Raw genomic sequence first — 12,831 nt, forward strand, 5'->3', positions numbered from 1 at the left:
CCTTCAAGGCTCAGTGTCCAAGATTATCTTCTGTATCTGTGTTAATTGGTTTCCCTTTTCTTTGTTGAAGAGGATCTGTGCAGTCTTTCTGCCTAGTCCATCATCTTGCTGGAACCCCCTGAATTCATTTCTTTAGAGAGGCATACAAAAGATTTGGATGACAGAAAGTTAACCTTTCAGAATCATAGAATCATAGAAATTTCTTCTTCTTCTTCTTTTTTACATTTAGAAGCCAAATTCATTTGTAATAAAGTTATATGTTTGAAAGAGAAAAACTGGTCTTGAATTTATGACTGTAGATGAAGAGAAGAAGGGGGAGGTCCAAAAGTGGGAGGAGAAAGAGGATGAGTACAAGAAGGAAGAGACGGAGAAGGGAGAAGAGGAGGAGATAAGAAGGAGGATGATGAAGATAATGAGGAGAGACTGGACAAAGATGAGAAGGAGTAAGAAAAGGAGAAGGAATAGGGCAATGAGGAGAGTGGAGGATGAAGAGGGAAACTGTGATGATGAGTTCAGTTTTAGGTACATGGAGCTTGATATGCCTGTAAGAAATATGCTTCTATATAATCCTAGCTGAACAGACAAAGTTATCAATCTTGAAAGAGCTTAAATCTAGAAATATAAATATAAATGTCACTCATATGTAAATGATAGTAAACAACTGCAGGTATATGCAAATGCTTATGAAAGAATAAACAATATTAACACAGTCTACTCTTGGTGGAAATGTCTGGGAAATGCTGAATATGAGTGGATCAGCAGAGAGGAAATCCTAAAAGGACCGGAAAAAACAACAATCAAAAAGAAGAAAGAAGAGAAAAAATAAAGACTAGCATCACAGAATCAAAATTTGGTTTTCAAGCAGAAGAGGGATTTCAAGTGCACAGATTAAAGGCAACAGGAAAGATAAGAGCCAAAAACCATGCAATGGATTTGAGAATAATGAGGTCATTGGTGACCTTTGCATTAAAAGTTTCAATGAATTGGTGAGGGTGTGCACCAGATTGCAGGGTTTTTAAGAGTGAATGGAAAATGAGCAAGTGGAAACAAAAATGTAGACCAGCTTTTAATACGTTTGGCTGAGAAAAGAAGGAAAGAGACAGCAATAGTTAGAGAGCAGACAAGGGTTTTATGTTTATTTATTTTCGTTTGTTTTTAGGATGAGAGCCAGTTCATAGACTGGAGTGGGGAGTAGAATGAGGATAAAAAGAATAAATTGATGATAGAGGGAGCTCTGGTAGCATAGTGGCTAAGGCACTTGACTGCTAACCAGAAGCCTGGCAGTTCAAACCCACCAGACACTCCTCAGAAGGAAGGTTGGGCAATCTACTTCCGTAGTGATATTGCCTCGGAAACCCAAGGAGGGGTCGCTATGAGTCAGGTCCAACTCGATGGCACATAACAACAAGAGAGGAGAGAGACAGGATAATAAATGTACCAGTTCTCAGAGGACACAAGAAGCTGAAAGAGTGGTCTTTCCATAGGAGAGAATGCACTGAGCTTCTGAAACTTAAGAGGAGGAAGAAAGGGAAGACGGTAGGAGAGTGGAGACAGGGATGGGGGATGCAAGGAATGAATAAAGGGAGGAAGGAAGAAAGGGAGGGATGGAGGGACGGAAGGAAGGCAGGTAGGTAGGCAGCGAAGAAGGAAGGAAGGAAAGAAACAGATACCACCAATTTTGCAGGTGATGGGCAGGAGTTTTTAGTAGCTTTATACCAATTTGCCTCACATTCTCACCAATGCAGAGATGAATAAATTGAAAGATGAGAGGACAATAGGGAATTTGACACATAGAGTACAAGTTTTCAACAATCACTTGAGGAAGGCAGGGAACTAACCAACCATAAACTCTGGTTCAGAGTGAGAACCAGTTGCTTTCGAGTGGACTCTGACTATGGCAACCCCATATGAGTCAAAGAACTGTGCGCCATAGGGTTTTCAATGGCTGAATAGATTGCCAGGCCTTTCTTCTCAGGTGCCTCTGGGAGGCATGGACGTCCAACCTTTAGGTTAGAAGTTGGGCGTGTTAGCTCTTCTCACCACACAGGGACTCCCAACAATAAATAAAGGGATTATTAAATATGGTTTAGGGTCAAGAGGAAGGTAGAGACCAAAAAATACATAATGGCCCAAACTTGCCCATTTTCTAAATTTTATCCAGGAGATCTAAGCACCAAATTTAGAAAAGATACATTGTTGTATCTATCCTGAGCTGAGATTTCGCTGGGCATGTGCAGCAGAGGGAGAGAGTGGAGGGAGTTCAGAGCCTAGAAATTCCTGAGGGATAAGGAGAAAACAGGAATCAAGGTGGGGGAAGTCTGCATGAAGTTATGGGAATGTGTAGTATGAGTGAAGGAGATTCAGTGGTACAGTGGTTAAGGCATTTGGCTGCTAACCAAAAGGTTGGTGGTTCAAACCCATCAGCTGCTCCATGGAAGAAAGATGAGATAGTCTGCTTCCATAAAAACTGGAAACCCAAACAAACTTAGAAACCCAATTGGGGTCAGAGCTCTGGTAGCATAGTGGCTAAAGCACTTGACTGCTAACCAGAAGGCTGGCGGTTCAAACCCACCAGCCACTCCTCGGAAGGAAGGTTGGGCAATCCTACTTCCGTAGTGATACTGCCTCGGAAACCCAAGGAGGGGTCGCTATGAGTCGGGGCCGACTCGACGGCACATAACAACAACAACAACAACATGAGTAGGAATTGACTCAATTACAGTGAGTGTGGTTTAGTGGTAGTATGAGTGAGGGCATGAATTTGTGGGGTACTGCAATTTAATGTTTCAGAGTGAGAAAAATTCCAGGTGATGATGTCTGTAATGTGATAATGTAATAGTGTGTGTCTACAATGAAGTCATAATAATACTCAAGTCAGTTATGTCTCATTCCTCACATCACTTTCTTCTTTTCTTATGCATGCCTTCATGCACCAAGTATGGCAGATCACAAAAGTGGCCCAAATTCTTTCCTCACCCCCTGTGGTAGTTAAGGTTATATGTCAACTTGGCTGGGCTTGGTTTTGAGTGGTGGTCACCTGATTGTAATTATTCCCCATGATGAGACTGGTAATCAGCTCCATGGTGGAAACTACTGAAGCAGCTGTGTAGTTGTTTAGGGATGTGGTCTGCTTCAAGTATATAAGAAGAAGTTTTGAGGTCTTGGCAGCTTTGGGGCATGCTTGGACCCTGCATGTAGTTGACTCTTTATTTAGCTGCCTGCCATGTTTCCTGCCAATCTTGGGACTGTCTGTACTTGAACTAGTGGCTGCTGTGTTGTGTTATAATATTGAGACTGTGCCATTTTGTTTGTCAACTCTGGCCTTGTTAGCCTCAGCAGCCAACAGCTGCCTGAGTGAGACATGCCTCCAGCTCCAGTGGTCAGGAAGCAAAAGGCAAAGCAGAGGCCCAAGGATGAGGGGCTTTCACCCAACACCTAGAACTGGCACTTTGAACTTGGACTTCCAGCCTCCTAAATTGTAAGAGAATAAACTCCTATTCACTAAAGCCATCCCAGTTGTGGTATCTCTCTCTTAGAGCAGTACTAGGAAACCAATATACCCCCATTTCCAAACACTTCGCCAATTGATTTTGCAGTGTCCTCCAATCCTGACTTTTAGTTTGACCATGTGACTTTCTTTGGCCAGTGAGATGTCAGCAACCATGATATAAGCAAAGACTTGAAAAACAGTGGAGTCATTGGGACAACCCTTGCACTCCTTGCTTTGCAATAGCTATGAGGACATGTCTGATCTGGCCTTCTAGAGGATAAAAGTCATATACAACAGAGTTGAATCACTCTCATCCACCCACATGAGGCCATCCTAGGTCAGTCAACACCCTACAGGAGGTAACTATTACTTTAGGTTAACTCTCTTGGTACACTTGAAACTCATTAAGGATCGGGGCTATTTTCTCACCAAAGGTGAGAAATGCTGAAAAAAAGAAAATGAATGAATAAGTACAAGCAGGACATTAAAGGGCAAAGCACATTCTTTACCTGCTATATTGTCCCATTTAGCCTGACCAAGGCTATGGTCCACAGTATGAAATAATGATTTTTAAGTTAGTTAATAAAGCTGTTGACTCTATTATCCTTTATAATCCTTGTTGACTGACAAGCCATCAAATATAGGGTTTTAAAAAGCAAGTCTAGATTCTGAATTGCCCAAAATTGAAGGTGGAAGTTGTCTGGTTAATGATGAAACAGTCCCCCCTTTTCTGTATGAATTCCAAGTATTTGGTGATAAATCCAAATTTAATTAAAGGCTTATTTTTTCCATAAAACCAAGAGAATAATGTATAGAGAGAAGACAGAATTTTAAAAGCACAACAGCCTGCTTCACGTTACAAATGCACATATATTTCTGTTTAGCATTACAGAAGTATTTTTGTGTTTGCCAAATTTGCTACATGCCTCTTTATATAAAAGGCCAGAGAAAGGTGGTTTTAATAAAGGTTGTCTAATGTAATAGAACAAGCAGTAATAATATCCTGTTTGAAATCTCTGGAAAAAAAAAAAAAAGAAAAAGTTTCTTTTTGAAATGTTTTTCAAGAATTATTTCAACTAACTAGAAGAGTAGAAAGATCAGTGTCAGAGCCCTGAATTGGATGCTCCGTACTATTTCATAGTTATCCTTTTCATCTTGTTGATTGATGATATTATTAAGGGTTCAGAATTACTCTATAATCAAATGAAATATTGAGAAAGCTAAAAGCAAAAGGAAGCTTTTGAAATGTGGTCACAAAGGGAAGTGAGTTTCCCATTTCTTTCATCAATTAAAGCAGCTTAAATGTACATATGAAATCTATATACATATGTGTGTAGGTTGTGAAGTTACATCAGTACTGTAAGAGGAAGGTAGATGGCTCATTTGTATACGAGTACAAGTAATTCTTTAAGTAAAAGCAGTTACATAACTGCCAAGAAATGTAAAGCTGATCTCTGTTTGCACTAGCAAATGCAATCCTGGCAAACTGTCAGCTATGACTTAAGTAACACATCATAACACTATAGTTACATTAGATTCTGCATCATCTGAGGAATTCACGTACCTGTATTTTGATACTTGTCAAGGGAGTTAAAGCAGCTGAATTTTATTTTTATTTGCTTTATGAATTCTGTTGGTTTTCATTCATGTTGACCTGAATGTGCTGTAATAGGATCTGCTTCGTAGACCTACTTTCCTAGGAAAACACTGTATTTCAGTCAACTGATTGTTCCTAGAAAGGAATTAGGGTTTAAAGAGTACTCTTCACTGTAAGGCATATGCCCTGGAATGAGGTAATAGCAACAAGGCCATGTGTGCTTGTTATGGGAGAGAGGGACAAAAGGGGAAATAGACTTAGTGTCCTTAACTGACTCAATTGAGAGGAGCCTTTCTTTCACAGGCAGAGGTGGACAACCTCAGATGGTAATCGAGCATTTGTTTAGTAGCTTGTGAAATTGTAATAAAGTAGGACAGGTCTCAGGGGTATATCTTAAAGGGATCCTCAGCTTCCAGTCTAGAGTCTCTGCTGCCACTACCTAGAGGTGAAAGAGATCATTTATTTTCTCTAGAGCCCACACTCTAGGTTCATAAGTTTTCCCTATTTTCTCTTCTTCCATCAACACTTTGGCATTGCCCAACATGGCCAATGTGGCAATAATAAAATCTACCACTTAGTACATATAAGGAGCCATGGTGGCACAGTGGTTAAGCTCTTGGCTGCTAACCAAAAGATTTGAACCCACCAGCTGATTTTCAGGATAAAAATGTGTCAGTCAGATTCCATAAAGATTACAGCCTAAGAATCTCTATAGGGCAGTTCCACAGGGTTGCTATGAATCAGAATTGACTCGACAAAAATGGGTTTAGTTTTTTGGTTTAGTGAGCATGTAATTCTTTCAATGATTGCTCTCAATGACTCTTACTATCTTCATTTTGCAGATGAGATAACTGAGATTTAATAAAGTGGTCTCTTACTCAGCTTATTTAGCCAGTGTGAGTATATTCTTATTCTGCCAGAATCCAAAACCTATGTGATGTCTATCACTCCATATTTCTCTCATGTAACCTAGGGATTTCATCTTCTGGCACTATAAACCAAACAAACAAAAACAGTTGCTATAGAGTTGATTCCAACTCATTACGACCCTATATGCCTCAGAGTAGGGGAGCTCTGGTGGCACAGTGATTAAGGCATTTGACTGCTAACCAGAAGGCTGGTGGTTGAAACCCACCAGCCACTCCTAGGAAGGAAGATTGGGCAATCTATTTCCTTAGTGATATCACCTTGGAAAGCCAACGAGGGGTCGCTATGAGTAGGATTCGATTCGACAGCAGTGAGGTTTTTTTGTTGTTATTTTGGCCTCAGACTAGAGCTGTGTTCCATAGGGTTTTCAAGGACTGATTTTTCAGAAGTAGATCATCAGGTCTTTCTTGTGAGGTGTCTCTGGATGAACTCAAACCACCATGCTTTCAGTTAGCAGTCAAGCATGTTACTCATTTGCACCACCCAGGGATTCTTCCAGTACCACATTGTAATACACCTAGGCTTTTCAATTTTGTGACTGAAATATGAGAAAATAGTAGAATGAAAAACCACATGGAATTGTGAATAAGTAAACTGTAGGTCTTATGACATATCACTGCATCTCGTTAGTGTTGTTAACTGAACAATAGCTCTAGGCCCTGGCCACTGGTATGTTGCTTTCTATCCAAAGCCTCATCCTCAGCTCCATGTATCATGACCAGCATTGTACTACGTGAGTCAAGATAAACATCTATGCTTTGGTCTCTCCCACAGCAGTGGCACATATTTCCTGTTTTTAGTTGCTGTAGAGTTGGCTCTGACTCATGGTGATCCTATGAAAGAAACAATGCCTGATTCTAAGCCATCTTTACTATCATTGGTATGTTCAAGTCTATTGTGTTGACTATGCATTTTGACTGCCTTCCAACCTTGGAAATTCATCTTCCAGAATTATTAAAAACAAAATAAAACAAATGAAAAACAGTTACTATAGAATTGATCCCAACTCATGGCAACCCCATGTGCCGGAGACCAGTACTGTGCTCCATAGAGTTTTCAATGGCTGATTTTTTACAAGTGGATCACCAGGTCTTTCTTCTGAGGTGCCTTTGGGTGAACTCAAATCATCAACATTTCAGTTAGCAGCCAAGGAAGTTAACTGTTTCCACCACCCGAGGACAACTCCAGCTCTATATTTGGCAATATTCTGTTGTGCTACATTGGTCTTCGTAGGCTAATTTTCAGAAGTGGATCATGAGGCCTTTCTTCCTAGTCTGTCTGATTCTGGAAGCTCTGCTGAAACTTATCCACCGTGAGTGACCCTGCTGGTATTTGAAATACATAAAGGTAGGGCTCCAGCGTCATAGGAACATACATGCCACCAAAGTACAACAAATGTACAGATGCCTCATACTTAATGTGTTTCAAATCTCTGATATTTATTTTCTTTATTTAAAGATCATATTTTCAAAGAAAATTATTTTCAAAAGGAATATGATCATTGTAGAAAATTTGGAAAATACAGATGTGACCCCAAATCTGCACCTTTTTATCCATAGCCTTTTATACTGTAACATTGCAGTGCACTCCTACCAGGGTGGGATGATTTGCTCCACATTGAACACTGTGGTAACCACCATGTGACTTATTTTGGCCAATGGATTTTTTATTAAGCTTATCTCTTGCATCACTGCCATTGTCATAAGAACATGTTCAGTCTAGACTACTGGTCCCAGGAGGTGGAAGAAGGATTTGGAGGAGAGCCATTGTGGCTCAGTCACTCCGACCTAAACCACCTAGATCATTTACGACCAGCAGAGCCCCAGACATGTAAGTGAGCCTAGCCAAGACAAAAAAAAGCATCTCACCTAATCACCCACTCACAGGTCATGAGCTAAGTGTTAAGGTGGTTTGTTATACAGCATTATTGTGGTAATAGATAGTTGAATTTTTTTTTAAAAAAAGAATAGATATGAACCACTTAATGGATTACGTACATATACATAATCATCAAGATTGTTCTAATGTAAGTGGTATGGAGTAAAATTTAAGAATGTCTAAATTGTGGTACACTATTACATACACTATTAGAGAATTGGGAGCTCTGGTGGTATAGTGCCTAAGGCATTTGACTGCTAACCAGAAGGCTGGCGGTTCAAACCCACCAGCCACTCCTCAGAAGGAAGTTTGGGCAATCTACTTCTGCAGTGATCCTGCCTCAGAAACCCAAGGAGGGGTTGCTATGAGTCAGATCTGACCTGGTGGCAGTGACTTTGGTTTTTGGAGTTATTAGAGAATTAAGAAGGTTTGATGGCATAACAGTTAAGAGTTCAGTTGTAACTGAAAAATCGGTGGTTCCAACCCACTAATGGCCACATGGGAGAAAAGACCTGGTGATCTCCTCATAAAGATTATAGCTAAGAAAACCCTACAGGGCAATTCTTTTTCTTTAGTCTGAGAATGCATATTATATTTTTTCATCTGCCTTTTTTTGGGTAACTTTTTAGAGGATCATATGGTTTTATTTTAGAATTCATTAATGTGATATATTATATTAAAATATTCTTGAGCTCCTTGAATAATCTTACTTGATCATGAACTATTATCATTTTAATATCGAGTTGGTCTGAAATTGCTAGTATTTTATTTAGAATTTTAATAAGCCTATTCATAGCCTGTCATTTTCTTTTTTGTGCCACTTTTGTCAGGTTTTGGGATCAGAATTGTGCTGGCTTTGTAAAATGAATTGGGACGCTTCCTGTAATTTCCTCTGCTTTAGAGCAGTTTATATAGCATGGTAATTATCTGTTCCTTGAAAGTTGGAAAGAACTTAGCCTGAAAACTCGAGGCTTGGCATCTTTTTTTTTTTTTTTTTAGGAGTAATGTTTTGATAATTCTTCCATTTCTTCTGTTATCATCTTATATATAAAAGGTATATTACTCTTTGGTAGATTCTGGAAAACTATGATTCCCTAAAAGAAAAAAAAAAGCATTTCCACAAGATTTTCAAATTTTTATCATAGAGTTCACAATGTTCATTATGAGTTGGTTTATTATATTATTAATGTAATCTTCAATCTTGCCATGCTCTCAATCCTTATATGTGTATTTTCTCATTTTTCTTGTAGAGTGCCAGATGTTTGTCACTTTAATTAGTTTTTTTTCTGAAAGAATAAGTTCTTAGATGTGTATATCAAATCTGTTTTTAGTCTATTTTTGCCATCAATTTTCTTTAAAAATTACTTCCTTCCTTCTACTTTGTTTTCCTTATATTAACTTCCAGAACTGAATGCTTTCATTTATTTTCATTTCTTCTTGTTTAATAATAAAATCTTTTATGGATATGAATTTGTCTTTGAACACAGCTTAATTTTATTTTCCTGTGGTCAGAGTATTTGGCCTGCACAATTTCTGCCGTTTGAAATTCAGTGAGGCTTTTGTATGTGGTCTGATGCATAATCAATTTTTTAAATATTCTGTGGAATCTTAAAAAGAACATATATTTCTTTAAAGAGTGAAATTAGAAATATATTAATTACTCATTTAATGACATTATTCAGCTGCTCTAAAGATTTATATTATTTTTTGACTCTTGATTTCTTAAAGATTGAGGAGTTTTTCTAATATTAAAATATTTACTTCTGCTAACAGTGAAAAAGAGACTCCAAAACTTGCTCTTGAATAGAGAGTAGCTAAAGCGAATTGAAGAAATGCTGAGATAAAATAGCTTAACAGAAGATTTCAAAGGATGGCTCAAAAAGAAAAGTAAAGTATTACACTGGAATTTGCAAAGACCTGGAGTCTTTTGGAAAACCAAAACAGAAGAAAACTGTTGGCATTTCTCAAGATGAAAGAACTGAAGAAAAAAAATCAAGACTTGAGTTACAATACTGAAGGATTCTATGGGCAAAATATTGAATGATGCAGGAAGCATCAACAGAAGATAGAAGGAATACACAGTCATTGTACACAAAAGAAATGGTTGGCATTCTACCATTTCAGGACATAGCATATGATCAAGAACCAATGGTATTGAAAGAAGTATAAACTATACTGAAGGAAAAACAAGACTCCAGGATTTGACAGAACACCGACTGAAATATTTTGACTAACGGATGCAGCACTGGAGAATTTTACTCATTTTTGCCAAGAAATTTGGAAAAGAGCTACCTGGCCAATATGTATCTGGAAGAGATACATATTTGTGCCTTTTCCAAAAAAAGATGATCCCACAGAATGTGGTAATTGTCAAATAATATCATTAATATCACACACAAGTAAAATGTTGCTGAAGATAATTTAAAAATGGTTGTAGCTGTATATTGACAGGAAACTTCCAGAAACTCAAGCTGGGTTTAGAAAAGGACATTGAATGAGGGATATCATTGCTGATGTGAAGTGGATCTTAGCTGAAAGCAAAGAATATCAGAAAGATGTTTACCTTGTTTTAATGACCATGTAAAGGCATTTGACTGTGTAGATCATAACAAATTATGGATAACATTGCAAAGAATGGAAAATCCAGAACACTTAATTGTGCTAATGACCAAGAGACTGTTGTTCAAACTGAACAAGGTGATAGTGAATGATATAAAATCAGGAAGGGTGTGTGTCAGCATACTTATTCAATGTGCATGCTTAGCAAAAAATCTGGAGACTGGATTATATGAAGAAGAACATGGCATCAGGATTGGAGGAAGACTCATTAACAACCTGCCATATGCAAATAATACAACCCTGTTTGCTGAAAGTAAAGATGGCTTGAAGCACTCACTGATGAAGATCAAAGACTACAGCCTTCAGTATGGATGATAATTCAGCATAAAGAAAATATAAATCCTCACTGCTGGATCAATAAACAACATCATGACAAACGGAGAAAAGATTATAGTTGTCAGGGATTTCATCTTACTTGGATCCACAGTTAGCACCCATGGAAGCAGCAGTTAAGAAGTCAGATGCCATATTACACTGGGCAAATCTGCTGCAAAAGACCTCTTCAAAGTGTTGGGAAGCAAAGATGTGACTTTGAAAACTAAAATGCACCTAACTCAAGCCATGGTATTTCAACCACCTCATATGCACCCAAAAGATGGACAATGATTAAGGAAGACCGAAGAAGAACTGAAGCCTTTGAATCATTGTGTTGGCAAAAAATACTAAAAATACCATGAACTGCCAGAAGAATGAACAAATCTGTCCTGGAAGAAGGGCAGCCAGAATGCACCTTGGAAGCAAGAATGACAAGATTTCATCTCACCTGCTTTGGTCATGTTGTCAGAAGGGACCAGTCCCTGGAGATGAATATCATGCTTGGTAAAATGGAGGGTCAGAGAAAAAGGGGAAGACCCTCAATGAGATGGATTGACACAGTGGCTGCAATGATTATCTCAAGTATAGGAAGGGTTGTGAGGATGATGCAAGACCTAGCACTATTTCATTCTGTTGTACATAGGATCACTAATGAGTTGGAGCAGACTCGACAGCACCTAGCAACAAAATCAACAATATTTATTCATGACTAAGAATATGTATTTTTTAAAAATAAAAAGTATATAGAAGTATAACTGAAAATTTCTTTCCATCCTTTCTTTCTCCATTTCCACAGTTACCCAACCAAAAAAATAAATTAAATAAACCATATTGTTGTTGTTATGTGCCGTCGAGTCAAACCCGACTCATAGCGACCCCTCCTTGGGTTTCCGAGGCAGTATCACTATGGAAGTAGGATTGCCCAAACTTCCTTCCGAGGAGTGGCTGGTGGGTTTGAACCGCCGGCCTTCTGGTTAGCAGGCAAGTGTCTTAGCCACTATGCTACCAGAGATCCCTAAAACAAACCATAGGTAACCACCATTAACAGTTCCATTATATCCTTTTATATAATTTTGTTATGTAAATCAGGGGAAATCAAATATATATTCTTATTTTCACACTTTTATCCTTTCACATTTATGCTAAAATAATTTAAAATAAATTATAAAAATCATGATATTACTCAGTAAAATACTTCATAATCCATCTAAAAATGTAAGAAATCTTCCTACTTAGTAAAAATAGCATCATTACCGTTAAAAATTTAGTATATACATAGGCACAAAATTGCTAGATCATACAGTAATTTTGATCTATTTCCCTCAACTTTTTGAGGGATCTGACAATTTTTTCTTTCACTTTAGCATAGTGTGTTGGAGGTGCATCCATATTGTAGCATGAATCCATACTTCATTTCTTCTTATAATTGAGTAATACTACATTGTATACATGTTGACACAATTTGTTTATCCATTCATCAGTTGATGGCCACTTGGGTTGTTTCTACTTTTTGGTTACTGTAAATAGTGCTGCTATAAACATGCATTTATGTATATGTTTGTTTGAGTACCTATATCCAATTATTTTAGTGATATGTCTAATAGTGTAATTGCTAGGGCATATGGTAATTTATGGAAGGAAGGTTGGGCAATCTACTTCCGTGGTGATACCACCTCGGAAACCCAAGGAAGGGTCCCTATGAGTCGGGTCTGACTCGATGACACATAACAACAACAACATGGTAATTCTATGCTACACTTTTTTGTTGAGGCACCAAACTCTTTCCATGTATCTGAAAAATTTTGTTGCCTCACTAGCATACAAAAGTTCCAATTTGCTTATGGTAGTTTGATTGAGATTACATTGAATCCAAAAATCAACTTGGGAAGAAGTGACATTTTAGCAATATTGAATCTTCCAATTATTGAAAATTACACAAGTATACATTTTCTGGGAGCTCTGATAGCGTAGTGCCTTAAGGCACTTAACTGCTAATCAGAAGGCT

Source organism: Orycteropus afer, unplaced genomic scaffold, assembly GCF_000298275.1.
Source record: "Orycteropus afer afer isolate SDZICR_OR568_19922 unplaced genomic scaffold, OryAfe1.0 scaffold00055, whole genome shotgun sequence".
Classification (NCBI taxonomy): domain Eukaryota; kingdom Metazoa; phylum Chordata; class Mammalia; order Tubulidentata; family Orycteropodidae; genus Orycteropus; species Orycteropus afer.